Source organism: Narcine bancroftii, chromosome 13, assembly GCF_036971445.1.
Source record: "Narcine bancroftii isolate sNarBan1 chromosome 13, sNarBan1.hap1, whole genome shotgun sequence".
Taxonomy (NCBI): Eukaryota; Metazoa; Chordata; class Chondrichthyes; order Torpediniformes; family Narcinidae; genus Narcine; species Narcine bancroftii.
In genome coordinates this window covers 27,089,017-27,104,762 of record NC_091481.1, presented here as the reverse complement: position 1 = coordinate 27,104,762, position 15,746 = coordinate 27,089,017, and the positions used below count along the sequence as shown (strand labels likewise).

Here is a 15,746-nt window from a genome sequence, read left to right as displayed (position 1 = left end):
AAGTACATAGTAAAGGCTTTCTGAAATTATCCAGCTAGAATACACAGCATAATTTTTCAAATTTATATTTTACATCCATAATTTTTTCTGATGTGCACACAAAATATTATTGTACTCTTCGCTAATCTTAAACATAATACAGATGTAAAAGTGCTTAATTCCAATCAACTGTTAAGTGAACAGACAAGATGATGAGACAATTGACCAAACATTCCCTGAAAGGTTATTACAAAATGTAGTCTTTTTTTTTGCTTTTTAAAGTTCGACTAAAGAAGCGAGTTCACAGATTTTCAACAAAATGAGATGAGGTAAATTTTCAGAATTATGCAGATTATATGTACAGGTCTTGTCAAGTCTGCTTCAAAGTGGAAAAATTAGCAGAATGTTAATGAATTTGCTTTGATGCTGGTTTAACATTTGGACTATTTTTATTATTTTGAAATTTAGGCAAAGAAACCAGAGATGAAAATTGGAAGCTGAGTAAATCAGAAAGTCATGGAATCATGATTAGGTCTCACAGATGTGAAAATTGATGAAGGCAGCAAAACTGGCAGGAGGTAAGAATGTTTGCATTTTTAACATTCCTATAATTCATTTATGGTTTTATCCATTTTGCTGCCAACTTCCACCCTGACCTCAAATTTACTTGGTCCATCTCTAGCAGCACTCTCCCTGTTCTTGTTCTCTCAGTCTCCATCTTGGTTGACATACTCTCAAGAAACATCTGCTACAATCCCACCAACTCCCACCGTTACCTCAACTACACCTCTTCACATCCTGTTCCCTGTAAAGATTCCATTCTTATCTCACAGTTCCTCCATCTCGGTTGCATTTACTCCCAGGACAAGGTCTTCCAAACCAGATCATCAGAGTTGTCTCCCCCCCCCCTTACCACCATCAACTTAGCCCTCACCGGTATATCCTTCATTACCCGCACATCACCCCCACACACAAGGTCAAGAGTCCCCTTGTACTCACCTACCACTCCACCAGTCTCAGCATCCAACATATTATTCTCAGCTAATTCTGCCACCTACTACGTGATCTCACCACCAGACACGTCTTCCCTTCTCTGCCTCTCTCCACCTTCTGCAAGGACCGCTCCTTCCTTCTTAACTGCTTCATCCACTCCTTCTTTCCCATCATTTGTCCCCTTGGCACCTAACGCTTGCATCCCTACCTCCTTCCCCCACACTATTTGGGGCTCCAAACAGTCCTTTCAAGTGAACCAACACCTCATTTGTGAATCTGCAGGAGTTATCTACTGCATCTGTTGCTTCTGTTGTGGCCTCCTCTACAATGAAGGGACTGAACACAGTGGGAGATTGCTTCATTGAGCACCTGGGCTCTGTCTGCTGCAATAGCGTGGCAACTCATTTCAATTTCCCACCCCGTTTCCTTGCCAACATGACTGTCCAGGTTCTCATGCGCTGCCAGACTGAGACCACTTGCAAATTGGAGGATCTACACCTCGTATTCCACCTGGACACCCTACAATCAGATTGCATTAACATCAACTTCTCAAGTTTCCATTAGCCTGTTGCCCCCCCAATCCTTTTCTTGTCTCCTTTCCACTAGCTTTGTCTGACTCTCTCTCTCTCTTCCCTTTTCCTTCTGTCTCCTATCACAGAGCCAAAATCAAGTCCCCCCTTCCAACAATTCTCACTTCCCCTCTCCTTATCAGATCAAAGTAACATATTTTGTCTGTTAGTCTGTTCTCCTCCCCCTCCCAATCTTCCCTATTCACCAACTTTTTTCTCACACTTTGATGAAGGGCTCAGGCCCCAAATCTCAGTAATGTATCTTTACCTCTTATGGACGCTGCGAAACCTGCTGAGTTTCTCCAGTATTTCTGAGTTTTTGCTACAATTCAATATGCCAATGTATGGATGGGCCTTGGTTTAATACAGGAAAAAAGTAAAAATAATAATGAAGGTTGAAAAGTTAGAGAAAAAGAGATTGAAGGGCTGAATGAAAACTCTGGGTTGCTACAGTGAACTACAATTGGCAGCACCATATATTAATGCCAATTGTCTACAGGTATGGTCGCTGCAGATGGAACAACTCTGTTGTTAACTCCTTTCCAACCATAACACCATTTCAGAAATAATTAGCAAGTTTATGTGTTAGAGCTACAGATGTGGTTCATTGTGGATTCAATATCTCTTACATCTGCTAATCTTGATTAAACCTCATTTCCTCCTGTTCGACCTCTGAAGTTACTAATTGCTCTCTCTTCATCTCCATTTAGTAACATTAACTTAGTTTGGTGGCTCCCACGCAACTCCATGATGGTTCAATTATTCTAAATCCCCAAGGCAAATTGAAAACACAACACATGACTTAATGTACATACAGTTTTATATGTCAGGCACTTATAGTGTTTTTTTAAATGTTAAAATTATATAAAAGTTTCAATTGGTTAGCTTTGTGGTGATATATTATTCTTTCTGCCTTCACATACCAAAAAAAGTTCTGAAAATAAATTGAAAAAAACAGAATAAGTAAATGCAGAACAAAATTCTGCAAAAAGGTGTGCTGAACAGAAAGTAAAAAATATACAAATCTTGTTCTGCTCCTTTAAGATCTTAAATGCAGGTACAGCCTTCATATCTATCCAGATGGTCGAGTAGACTACACAGCATGATTGTTGGGAAATCACACCATGCTGTATTCATGTGCATTTAAATTGATTATCATTTTGAAATAAAGTTTATGCACATTTATATGAAAGCATATCAGGTCCGGTTAAAGAGCTCATTGAATGATCATATGCTTTGTAAGTTGGGTATGAAATTTGCAAAGGGATTCCCTGTGAGATTTCCCATTATTACTATTTAAGTAAGCCAAACTTGCCAGCAGAACTGCATTGTCCTTTGTGAGGAGACATGTAGTGGTAGATCAATCAGACAGCAGGGTTCAGTCAGATGTAGTGGGGCACACGGTTAGTGTAGTGGTTAGTAAAATGCTATTACAGCACCAGCGACCTGGGTTAGATTCAAGCACTGTCTATAAGGAGTTTGTCCATTCTCCCCATGTCTGTGTGGGTTTCCTCCAGGCACTCTGGTTTCCTCTCACCCATCAAAACACGAGGGTTGTAGGTTAATTGGGGTGACAGAGACTCGTGGACCGGAAGGACCTGTTACTGTGTTGTATGTCCAAATTTTTTTAAATTAAAATGTCTCATTATTTATATCCCATTTTTAACTGTCTAATTGCAGTGGCTGGAACACAGGGATGATAGTTATAGAAGAAAGTCAAAACGCAGAAATGTTGGAGGAACAGCCAGCCTCATAACAGATAAAGATATATTATCGACCTTTCAGGCCTGAGCCTTTTTTCAAGGTAAGTTGTAGAAGTAAATGCAATTATACTTTTATAGGTCATGAAAAACAGGCTTAAAGCCAGGTGCCTATAAATTTTAATGCACTTTTAATGACGTTGCATGGAGGACTCATGTTAATTTTGTGAGAGATCCCCAGGGAAAAGTGTTCTATAAAATCTTGGATGAAGAAACTTGCAGGAAAGCCATTGTTCTGCCATTTGTTCATCACTGGAGAGAGTAGAATATCAGAGGAAATTAACTGGTTACTTGATGGGGGTTGTGGTGGAGAGCAAGGGAAAGTTTTGTGAGCTTCACAGAGGGAAAATGAGAAGAACTGCTGTGGAGACATTCAAGCGATTTCAAGGTCAGTGATGATTTCATGGTGGTGGGAAGTAAGAGTTAATTTGGAAGATGATTGAGGGACCTAAGTACCTCAGCAATGAAAGCTTAAAGGAATCCTTCATGTGAAAGGAGATGGACCTGAGATTACTGGTCTGGTATTAGACTCAACCCTCTGTTTAAGAACTGCTTTTACGTGTAAGGTCTGCACTGCTTGTGAGCTTAGCATCATGCAATTTTGCATTGGCAAAATCAAAATGTGATGGGTGCTCCTTTGCATTACTGTTTATGCCCAGTTGCTTTAGTTCCTCGTGTAGGGAGAAACAGGATGAAAATTCCAAAAATGCTCACATTTTTTATTGCAAATTGATATTTCTGGGCTAAGGTCACTACCAATATTTAAACATTACAAACAATTAGTTTTACATGGTCTCTTTCTTGACAATTCACAATGTTGTAATAATTAATAACAAATAATGTTTTTTTTAAATTTTAAGTGCATTAACACGGGGAAACATTTTCATCTACTCTAAAGTTGATGGATGAAGAAATAGTTTGGTAAATTGATAAACCCTTTGCACAATTCAACAGACGTGTAGTGAAAAGTGTGCTAATTGGCTGCATCATAGTCCGGTATGGGAACACTAATACCTCTGAGTGGAAAGCTCTGCAAAAGGTAGTGGAAACAACCCAGTACCTCGCAAGCAAAACTCTCCCCACCATTGAGAAAATCTACAAGGAACGCTGTCATCAGAGAACAGCAGTAATCATCAAGGATCCACACCAACTAATACATGATGTGTTCTTCCTGCTGCCAACAGGAAATGGGTGCCATAAGACTCATATCCCCAGGTTAAAAGGAGCAGTTGCTACCCGTCCATCATCAGACTCCTAAACATAAATGCAATCAAAGACTCATTTAAGGACACCTACTTTTCACATTATTTATTAAATTTAATTTATGCATTGGACAGTTTATTGGCACTTTTTTTCACTTTAGTCATGTAACTGAGTACAATTTTTTTTGCACTACCTATAAGTAGAAAACATCCCCGCAGAAAAAATAATCTCAGGGTTGTATTTATTGTTAATCTGATAATAAATTTGAACTTTGAACTCTTTTTAAACAAGTTCCTTTAGCTAATTGAACTAGCTAATTGATGGCTCAGAAACGGTCATTGAAAAATTAGGAGTGGGAATCATGAGACTATTTTAAATGTGTCCACATGTTGTATATAATACCTATTTGTACAGTTGCCCGACAGCCAAAATTACATAGAACCTAATTGCACTAATTATTACGGAAGCAGGTTATTAAAAAAACAATGTGGCCTAGAATTAACTGACCACAGGGCCTGTGCTATTTTATTTGAAAACTCAGTGTTGTGAATTAGTTCTCCAGCCTGTTCCGCCACTCACGTTTCTGTCTAATCCCTGTATTCTCTGGCTTCATTAGTGTCAAAAAATGTATCAAAAGCTTAGACAATTCACTCAACAACTGGGTATCAAATGCTTAGAACACACTCCGTAGAACAACTGTTTGCTCACCTTCACCCTTGAGAATGTGAAAATATGGAGTCTCCAGCTGGAGCAGACAGCTTCTCGGCTCAGACGCTTGCGAGTCGCAGGACATGAACAAAATTCACACATACGTTTTTATTGTTACATACACATTTTGTTACAAAAATTTTATATAAATTTTAAGAAATGCATATTAAATGCTGTAATATTTATTCATGCCTTGCAGTTCTTAAACTGTTAATTTGTATTAGTTTCAGTAATCATAAAGACACAAATATGTAAAAAAAGGTAAACCAAAAAATTAGAGATATTTTAATCAGATTTCCACCTTACAAAATTAGTTGGACGGGGTCGAAATTTCTAGAATATTCAAATTTTCCATGAGCTGCATATTAAAGGTCAAAGAGCCGCATGTGGCTCGCGAGCCGCTGTTTGGCCACCCCTGCTGTATTACCTTAAAGCAGCAGTACACAAATAAAATGCTGCATGTCACTGGAGAGTTTGGATGAATTTATTGAAAGAGTGACAAAATGAATATAGAACTAGAGAAAGTGATGGCAAATATAAATATCTAGGGAGAGGATCCATGCATAAATTCTTTGTGGCTTGTGAGGTGGTCCAAGTTTTAGCGGTTTTAAGTATACTTTACATGATGATTGATGCTAGTGCAAGGTGGCCTTGTACCCTTGAAAATGTATGTATGTATGTACTCAAAGAATTGTGCAATCTTAAGTTTTAATGTAACATTATTTAATGCTGCAGTTCAGCTCCATCATACCTTGCACTAGAGTTGAATGTCAAAGCTGTTAACATTAATGAGAACAAAGGTTCGGATTTTTGAGCAGGTGATAATCAAAGTGATTGGAATTCTACTTTTTGGTTCACATTTGAAGCAAAGCTGTAATGAGGTCTGGAACAAAATGGTCCTGGGTACATCAAAATAGCATTGATAACTGGGTTCCTTGTGAGTTGGAATCACTTGAAAGCAGTATTAACTCTATTTTCCATTTCTCGATCATGATTAAAAGTAGACCCAGTGGTAACTAGTTGATTAATATGTCCTGATCTTTGAAAATCTGAGCACTCTTTCCAAATGGTCAGAATGGAGCCAATGTCATAACTGAATTTGTGCAGCTAAAGCCATGGCCTCATATTACAAAAATGATATTGTCTGGTTCCATAGTCTTTACTGTTCTCATTACTCATGTGTCATGGAGTTGATTGAATTATTTAAAGGCCTTCTTCTGTGATGACAAGAATCTTAGGAGGAAGCTATAAATAATTTTCTCGCTCTCTCCTGTCATAGTAGCCCTCAGACCTGTTTTGTAGTTACCAAGGCCTGAGTTAGTAAAATGTCCAAAATTCCCAATGTGGTGGCAGGAATAAAATTTGCATAGTGGTCTCCCTCAGAATGAAGGAGTCATGTGAGCTTCTAAAATGTGAGGTGTTAAGTTTTGGTAAATCAAACCCAGATAGGGCATGAATGGCAGAGACCTGGTGAGTACTTTAGAGCAGAGTCCCAAGAGTATAGGTGCATAGTTCCTTGAATGTGGCATCTTGGGTGGTCAAAGTGGTGAAGAAAGCTTTTTGATGCTTGCCTTGATTGATAGAGGTATTGAGTACAGAAATTGAGACCTCATGATTCAGCTATACAAGGCATTAATGAGACGACAGTTCTAGCCACTCATCTATTGAAGGACTTCAATCAATTTGGAAGGGATGCAGAGGAGATTCACCATGATGTTGTCAGGACTGGTGGGATTCAGTTATATGGAGAGGGTGGATATTCCCTCGAGTGAAGGAGGCTGATGGATGATCTTACAGAGTTTATAAAATCATGAGAGCCATGGATAAAGTGAAAGCTCATTTATTTATTTTCCCACCCAGGGTGGATGATTCTAGAACTAGAAGGCATAAGTTTGAGGTGAGAGGTGAAAGGGAAGAAATTTAAGTGAGGGGCGATCTTACCACTCAAATTGCGCTCTGTATTTTGAATGAGCAGTCAGAGGAAACAATAGAAGCGGGCACAATTTTGTACAGATTTATGAATAGCAAGGACCTGGATGGATGTAGCCCAGAATGACAGTTTCATTAGCATGGTCGAATTGGGCCAAAGAGCTTGTTCCATTCTGATACTCTGATATCTTGTCTCTTGTCTTTGGCTTGGCTTCGCGGACGAAGATTTATGGAGGGGGTAAAAAGTCCACGTCAGCTGCAGGCTCGTTTGTGGCTGACAAGTCCGATGCGGGACAGGCAGACACGGTTGCAGCGGCTGCAGGGGAAAATTGGTTGGTTGGGGTTGGGTGTTGGGTTTTTCCTCCTTTGCCTTTTGTCAGTGAGGTGGGCTCTGCGGTCTTCTTCAAAGGAGGTTGCTGCTCGCCAAACTGTGAGGCGCCAAGATGCACGGTTTGAGGCGTTATCAGCCCACTGGCGGTGGTCAATGTGGCAGGCACCAAGAGATTTCTTTAGGCAGTCCTTGTACCTTTTCTTTGGTGCACCACTGGCCACCGTGAATACTCTGATATGATGAGAAAGTAAATAGGTGATAAATATGTGCAGACGATGAAAGGAAGTATGGTCAACGGAGGAGGAGGAGGAGCGCCTGCAGGATTGGATTGAATCAGTGAATTAGACCATATTTAAGGACTTGCCCTTAGACTTGAATGAATATGCAATGCTTTACTGATTCCATCGAGACCTATGTGGATGAGTGTTTACTCATACACATGTAGCTGGAGTTCCTCAACCAAAAGCCTTGGATGAATCAGAAGATTCACAACCTGTTGAGGGCAAGATCAAGGGTGTTTGAGGCCTGTGATCTAGATTTATACAAGAAGTCCAGGTAGATCTGCAGAAGGCAGATACTCGCCAACAATGCGGGGATTGCAGGCCATTACATCCTACAAAGCAAGGTTGAATACTATAAATGGCTATGATGCTTCACTACCCGATGAGTTGAACATCTTCTATGGTTGCTTCAAGTCCCTACAAGAATCCCTGCAAAGGCTGATGACCCTGTGGTATCTGTCTCTGAGGCTGATGTTAGAACATCATTCAAGAGGGTGAACCCTCACGAGGTTTCAAACTCTGATGGCAGGGTACTGAAAATCTGTGCCAACTAACTAGCCAGAGTGTTCATGGATGATTTCATTCTCTCACTTCACTACTGCAGTCAGAGGTTCCCACATGCTTCAAAAAGGCATCCGTCGTCCCAGTGCCCAATAAGAGCAGAGTGATCTGCCTCAACAGCTATCGCCCAGTAGCACTCACATCTACCATATGAAGTGCTTTGGGAGGTTGGTCATGGCCAGAATTAACATGTACCTAAGTAAAGGTCTGGACTCTAACGTCATAATCACTCCACAGCAGACACAATGTCACTGACTCGCCTCTCAGCTCTGGATTACCAAGACAGCAGCAACTTGTACATCTGGCTACTCTTTATCGACTACAGCTCAGCCTTCAATACCATTATTCCCTCAGTGCTGGTCAACAAGTTCCAAACCCTGGGCCTCTGCACTCCCCTCTGCAACTGGATCCTTGACCACAATCAGTATGAATTGGAAACAACATCTCCTCCTCACTGAAGATCAACACATGACCACCTCAAGGATACGTATTTACTCCACACAATTCAAATGCTATCTGCAAATTGGCTGATGACACTATGGTTGTCAGCAAAATCACAGACCGCAATGAGGAAGCGTACAGGAGGGAGATAGATCAGCTAGTTGAGTGGTGTCACTACAGCAACATTACACTCAATGCTATAAAAACCAAGCAGATGATTGTCGACCAGGAGGAAATCAGCAGAACGTGAACCAGTCCTTATCGAGGGGTCAGCATTGGAAAGGATAAATAACTTCAAATTCCTGGTTGTCAACATCTCTGAGGATCTGTTCTGGAGTCTCCATGTCGATGCAAGCATGAGCAAGGGTCACGAGCGGTTACACTTGATATGCATCACTCTGGTGTGGAGGTGGCAATGCACAGAATGGGAAATAACTCCGTAGGGTTGTTAACTTGTCCTGCGACATCACAGGCACCAGTCTTCACTCTGTCAAGGACATCTGCTAGAGGTGGTGTCTTAAGAAAGTGGCCTCTATCCTCGAGGACCCCCTCCACCTTTTCATTCTCTTACCATTGGAAAAAGGTACAGGAGCCTGAAGATGAGCACTTAGTGGCACAAGGTCAGCTTCTTGCTCTCTGCCATCAGATTCCTGAATGAACAATGAACTGCAGACACTACCTCACTTCCTTTTTTTCGTTGTCTTGCACTCTTTTATTTATTTTGAAATTTGGTTTATACAAATGTTTTCCCTGTGATGTTACTCCAAAACAATGAATTCATGACATGTTCATGACAATAATTTCTGATTCTGATCCAATTTTCCCCTGCAACCGCTGCAACCGTGTCTGCCTGTCCCGCATCGGACTTGTCAGCCACAAACGAGCCTGCAGCTGACGTGGACATTTACCCCCTCCATAAATCTTAGTCCACGAAGCCAAGCCAAAGAAGAAGAAATGCTTGTATTCCATCAGCACTTAACATGCTTTTTTTTAAATGGTTTTGTGTATCTAAACAAACTTAAAAATATCCTTAGTTCTTTCTCCTAAGCAATTGACTGAAGTTGGCAGTTTGAATATCATTTTGTGTAAAAAGTCACATTATAACATGTCCCTGGCTGAAAGTAATATTAATTGCCATTTTATTTTCCTTGCAACCTTGGGAAGCCTGCATTATTAACAGAGCTGGATATAAAAAATATTACCACAGGCCAAATATTTGTGACAACTGTCTCTGCCAATTGCAGTACCTAGTTCCTTAGGCTGCATCAGTGATGTTAAGGATGTTTTGTTTGGGGTATGTTTTTTTTTGAGTGTTGTTGAAAATGTGTGAAAGCAGACATTCTTTACTAAAAGTGGTCCTTTTTAATTGAACACTGGTGCCTGGATGCAATATATTGTCAGAGTCATATCATGTGGCATGCCTAGTTCGTTAAGCTACATATATTGTTTAAACAACTTGTTCGTTAAAAGGAAATAACCCCATACAATCAACTGAGTTGTCAACATTTAAGAAAATGTACATTCATTTCATTATATACAAATATATTTTTACAAATTCAACTATTTAGAATAAAATGAAGCTCTTCAGCGGATTCATTTGGTGTTCTTCATTCCAGTGGACCACCTCTTCTTGTAGGTTATGCTTTGCCCATTTTGTCAAAAGCTTTTTGTGCCTCCCTATAAATACCCTGTGCTCTGATTTTTGAACTCTAATAATTCTTCTATCTTAAATGTACCTTGTATTCTCCAGAACTATCCCTTTGAGTGTTATGCACTTGCATTAATGCAAGGATCGACAACGAGATAGACAACAGACTCGCCAAGGCAAAGAGCGCCTTTGGAAGACTACACAAAAGAGTCTGGAAAAACAACCAACTGAAAAACCTCACAAAGATAAGCGTATACAGAGCCATTGTCATATCCACACTCCTGTTCGGCTCCGAATCATGGGTCCTCTACCGGCATCACCTACGGCTACTAGAACGCTTCCACCAGCGTTGTCTCCGCTCCATCCTCAACATTCATTGGAGCGACTTCATCCCTAACGTCGAAGTACTCGAGATGGCAGAGGTCGACAGCATCGAGTCCACGCTGCTGAAGATCCAGCTGCGCTGGGTGGGTCACGTCTCCAGAATGGAGGACCATCGCCTTCCCAAGATCGTGTTATATGGCGAGCTCTCCACTGGCCACCGAGACAGAGGTGCACCAAAGAAAAGGTACAAGGACTGCCTAAAGAAATCTCTTGGTGCCTGCCACATTGACCACCGCCAGTGGGCTGATCTCGCCTCAAACCGTGCATCTTGGTGCCTCACAGTTTGGCGAGCAGCAACCTCCTTTGAAGAAGACCGCAGAGCCCACCTCACTGACAAAAGGCAAAGGAGGAAAAACCCAACACCCAACCCCAACCCACCAATTTTCCCCTGCAGCCGCTGCAACCGTGTCTGCCTGTCCCGCATCGGACTTGTCAGCCACAAACGAGCCTGCAGCTGACGTGGATTTTTACCTCCTCCATAAATCTTCGTCCGCGAAGCCAAGCCAAAGAAAAGAAAATCTAGTAAACATTTCACATCCATCATCTGGTTCCACTGTATAATTTTTGGCTCTTGATATCCATGCTCATTGTGGATATTGGTCTTCCAATGGCCCCATCTTGAAAATCCTTTAACCTAATGATTGGAGTTCTCTCAGTCAAATCAGATCCAGAATTTAAACTCAGTATAAAACCTATTCATCTATAGCTAACTGAAATGTAACCAGAGCTTGGAAACTTATAATCTTTTTGTCACTCTCCCATCAGCAAGAATCCCACTCTTGCCCATAAATGCAATATGTATCCATTCAACCCTTGTGTCTGTGGTAAAATACAAAACTGTTGGAGGAATCAGCTGGTCTCGCAGTATGCATTGGAAGTAAAGATTTAGTACTGACTTTTCGGGCCTGAGCCCTTTCTCAAGGTAATGAGTAAAAGACAGACAGATGTATGTATTACAAGACTGGTGAAAAGAGAATGGGAGTGAAGGAGTACAGACAAAAGGTATAAATTGGATAAGATAAGAGGACAGGAGAGAGAAAAGGTGAGAATTAATTGGGGGAGGAGACAGGAGACAGAGGAAAAAGTTGGGGGGGGGAGGAGGAGAGCTAGAGGAAAGGAGACATATGGGATGAAGGGACCTTACAGAATCCAGAGAAGTCGATGTTAATGCCATCCAGTTGTAGGGTGCCCAGACAGAATATGAGATCTTGTTCCTCCAAGTTGTCCCAGTCTGGCAGTGCATAAGATCTTGGACAAACATGATGGCAAGGGAATTGGGCAGGGAATTGAAATGGGTGGCCACTAGGAGATTCCTGCTATTACGGCAGACAGAGCTGAGGTGCTCAATGAAGCAGTCTGTGTCCAGGCTCACTGATGTAGATGAGATCACAACAGAAGCAACAGATGCAGTAGATGACCCCTTCTGATTCACAAGTAAAGTGCTGCTTCACTTGGAAGGACTGTTTGGGGCCCTAAATGGTGTGTAGAAAGGAGGAGTAAGTGCAAGTGGAGCACCTCCTGCAGTCACAGGGGTAGGTGCCAAGGGGCAATTGCTGGGAAGGGAGGAGTGGACAAGGGAGTAATGGAGGGAACAGTCCCTGCGGAAGGTAGAGAGGGAAGGAGAGAGAAATATGTGTCTGGTGATGGGATCAGATGGTCGGTGGCAGAAATGGCAGAGGATGATATATTGTATGTGGAAGCTGGTGGAGTGGTAGGTTAGGACAAGGGGAATCCTGTCCTTGTTGCGTATGGGAGCGGAGGGGGCCAGGTTAAATGTGTGGGTAATGAAGGATATGTGAATGAGGGGTGAGTTGATGGTTTTGGAGGAGAAGCCACGTTGTTTGAAGGAGGAGGACATCTCTGATGATTTGGCATGGAAAACCTCTTCCTGGGAGTAGGTGCGACAGTGATGGATGAATTGAGAGAATGGAATGGAGTCCTTATAGAAGATGGAGTGTGAAGAGGTATCGTCGAGGTAGCTGTAGAAATTGGTGGGTTTTTCGGAGATATCTATCTATCGAGAGTTTGTCTCCCAAGATGGAGACTGGGAAATTGAGAAAAGGGGGAGCGTTGCCAGAGATGGACCAAGTAAATTTGAGTTTAGAATGGACGTTGGCAGCAAAGTGAATAAATTTGACAGCTCATCTTGAGTGTATGATCCAACACTAAAGTAGTCGTTGATGTACCAGAGGAGGAGTTGAGGACCCTTCCCTATGTAAGCTTGTCACATGAACTGCTCCACATAGCCTACAGAGGGGTAGCCATGGGTACCTGCATGTGTCTCAGCTATGCCTGCTCTTTCTGTACGAACCAATTGTTCTGTGTCCTCAGTAGATGTCCTCTGTTAATGTTAATGTGTCAGTTCCCATTGGAATAGAAGACTTTATAAAGCTCAATGATGTGAATTGTGTATTGATAATGGTAATCACTTCTTCGGGTGCACATGGATTACAAAAGCAAACCTTACCGTCTATGGTTTGCACCACATATTGCACTGGCAACATCCCCTTGAGTGACAATAAACATGGAAAAAGTCACCTGTTTTTAGCTGATTAAAAACAGCAAGGTCTACCTGATGGATAACTTTGGTCTGTAGTTTTGACATTGAATGTTGAACTTTTATCAGATTTTTGATTTTCCGATTAATACTAGGCTAATACAAGTCAGCTCTGGTTGCTATCTTCACATATACAACTATGACATGCTGGGCTTGGGGATCCTTTTGTATACCTGGCTATGGTGCCTTGGAATTTTAATCTGTGGCCTCCCTTCAGGCATTCATTATTCTTCATCAATTCATCATGTCCCCTGCAAAAGAGTCTGCCCTTCTTCCTCCCAGTTCAGATTCACCACATTCTGATCAACTGATCTGCCTGTTTCAAGAGATCATTTTTATGGACTTTTCTCCCAATTCTTCAGCTGTCACCAGAAAATCATCCAGCAAGAATTTGTAATTGGAGAAAACTAACACTTTTCACCTCATCACATAAACATTAACTGTCAACTAAAATAGCAATCCACTTCAATGTGCAAAAATTAGTGGAGTGCAGAAGTATTGTCTGGTGTTGCAATCTTGCAGCCATCATCTTTAAAATAGTCAGTTGTCATCCAAAATTTATCAACAGCAGTTTTATAGTCTGTTATCAAAACAAAATATTTTCCATCATAATTTTCTGAAAACAAGTAATCCCACAAAAATAGGCCAGAGCCACTTTGATCGATGCATTCTCTATTATGAAATCTTTGCAATTGGTAGTTCATTGCTTAATTCCAAGATATATATCTATATAGATATATCTTTTGCTTGGCTTCGCGGACGAAGATTTATGGAGGGGGTAAAAAGTCCACGTCAGCTGCAGGCTCGTTTGTGGCTGACAAGTCCGATGCGGGACAGGCAGACACGATTGCAGTGGTTGCAGGGGAAAATTGGTGGATTGGGGTTGGGTGTTGGGTTTTTCCTCCTTTGCCTTTTGTCAGTGAGGTAGGCTCTGCGGTCTTCTTCAAAGGAGGTTGCTGCCCGCCAAACTGTGAGGCGCCAAGATGCACGGTTTGAGGCGATATCAGCCCACTGGCGGTGGTCAATGTGGCAGGCATATATATAGATATATATTTATGTATCAACTGAACCCATCCCATAATTGGAAGCAATCACACAGCAGCTGAGATGACTTTCTGAAGTCAAAATGGACAAGTAACAATTTCCTATTTTGTTTGGCTCTCAACAAGATGTACATCTCCAATTTCATTAAACCCCGGCTGACCTTTGGACTGTGTTCAATGCCATTGCTCCAAATTATAGAAAATTCAAATTGTAATTTCAGAATGAAATATCCCAGGGGAAGAATGAAGTTCCATGACATTAGTCAGTCCTTTCACATTCAACACAGCTACCATCTTTTTTCCATATAATACATTAAATGTTCTAGGGATTCCTTGTAGCATTTTATTTATTACTTATTGGAATATCTCTCAGGCTGAATTGATGCAATATGTCATGTGGGAGTTTAGTCTAGGTATAAAGTCCTTCATGCTTATTATGATGCAACAGCTTTGGTTTTCCGAGTCCACATTCAGCTACATATTATTACGGGGAAATTCTAGTTTGCTTAAGACTCAAGAAACTATCAATTTTGCAAAACGTTCTAATGAGATCGATAGAAAAAACTCTTTAGATGCTTGTATGGTTTTATTTGTCTGTGAGATCACTATACTGAATATTTCATAACCCTCCAGTATCTGTAGCTTTTTAAAATTCACCTGTGGATAAAGGGCATAGGGATCCAATCACGGCGGATAATGTGGTCAACTCCTTGGCAGATTTAAATATGAGCCATTTGTCCAACAATTTCAGAAGTCATCGATATATTAACTGTGCTGAAAGATCTTGAATGTCACGCCAACACTACAGATGATCATCTAATCATTGTTGAATGCCAATAGCCAGCCCTCAACAGAATCCACTGTTTGTGTAGATGTTCAAGATTCTTACCAGCTGTCCTTCCAGACTGAGTACACTATCTCATGAAGAATCTACAATAACCATCCTGATCTACCACTGCATATATAGCAGCATATTTATTATGTGCTTGTATAAAGGGACTGCTGTGAAAGTCACATCCCATTAACAAGCAATCAGCTGCCTCTTCAGACACAGCATGACCATTCCAAAGTTGAAATAATGATAAATGGTTGTACGATCATTTTTAAATTGACATCCAAGGCAATAAATATGCCCTTAATTCTCAGGGTTGCATAAGGTAGGAGCTGTACTTCAGTAAGTATAGCTCCCTTCCGTGGCTGCTGCTTGCCTACTTTCCACTTTTCTTCTTGGTCAAGAATTTAATACTAATAGTACTTTCTGTGAGCATGTAAATAGCAAAAGAGACATTGATATGAGCTTTTTAATTGCTTGAGATTGCACCCTGAGCAAAACCAACTTGTTTTTACGTGTCGTTTCCA

General features: G+C 41.1%; 1 long non-coding RNA gene across 1 annotated transcript in view; it reads left to right on the top strand.

The window, feature by feature from the left end:
* Positions 1–455: 455 nt before the first annotated feature.
* LOC138748601 (uncharacterized) overlaps positions 456–15,746 on the top strand; it is a 55,290-nt gene continuing 39,999 nt past the window's right edge. The window contains exons 1-2 of the long non-coding RNA XR_011348184.1: positions 456–557; positions 3,222–3,345. This is a non-coding gene — a long non-coding RNA (uncharacterized lncRNA). The remainder of the gene's footprint in view (positions 558–3,221; positions 3,346–15,746) is intronic.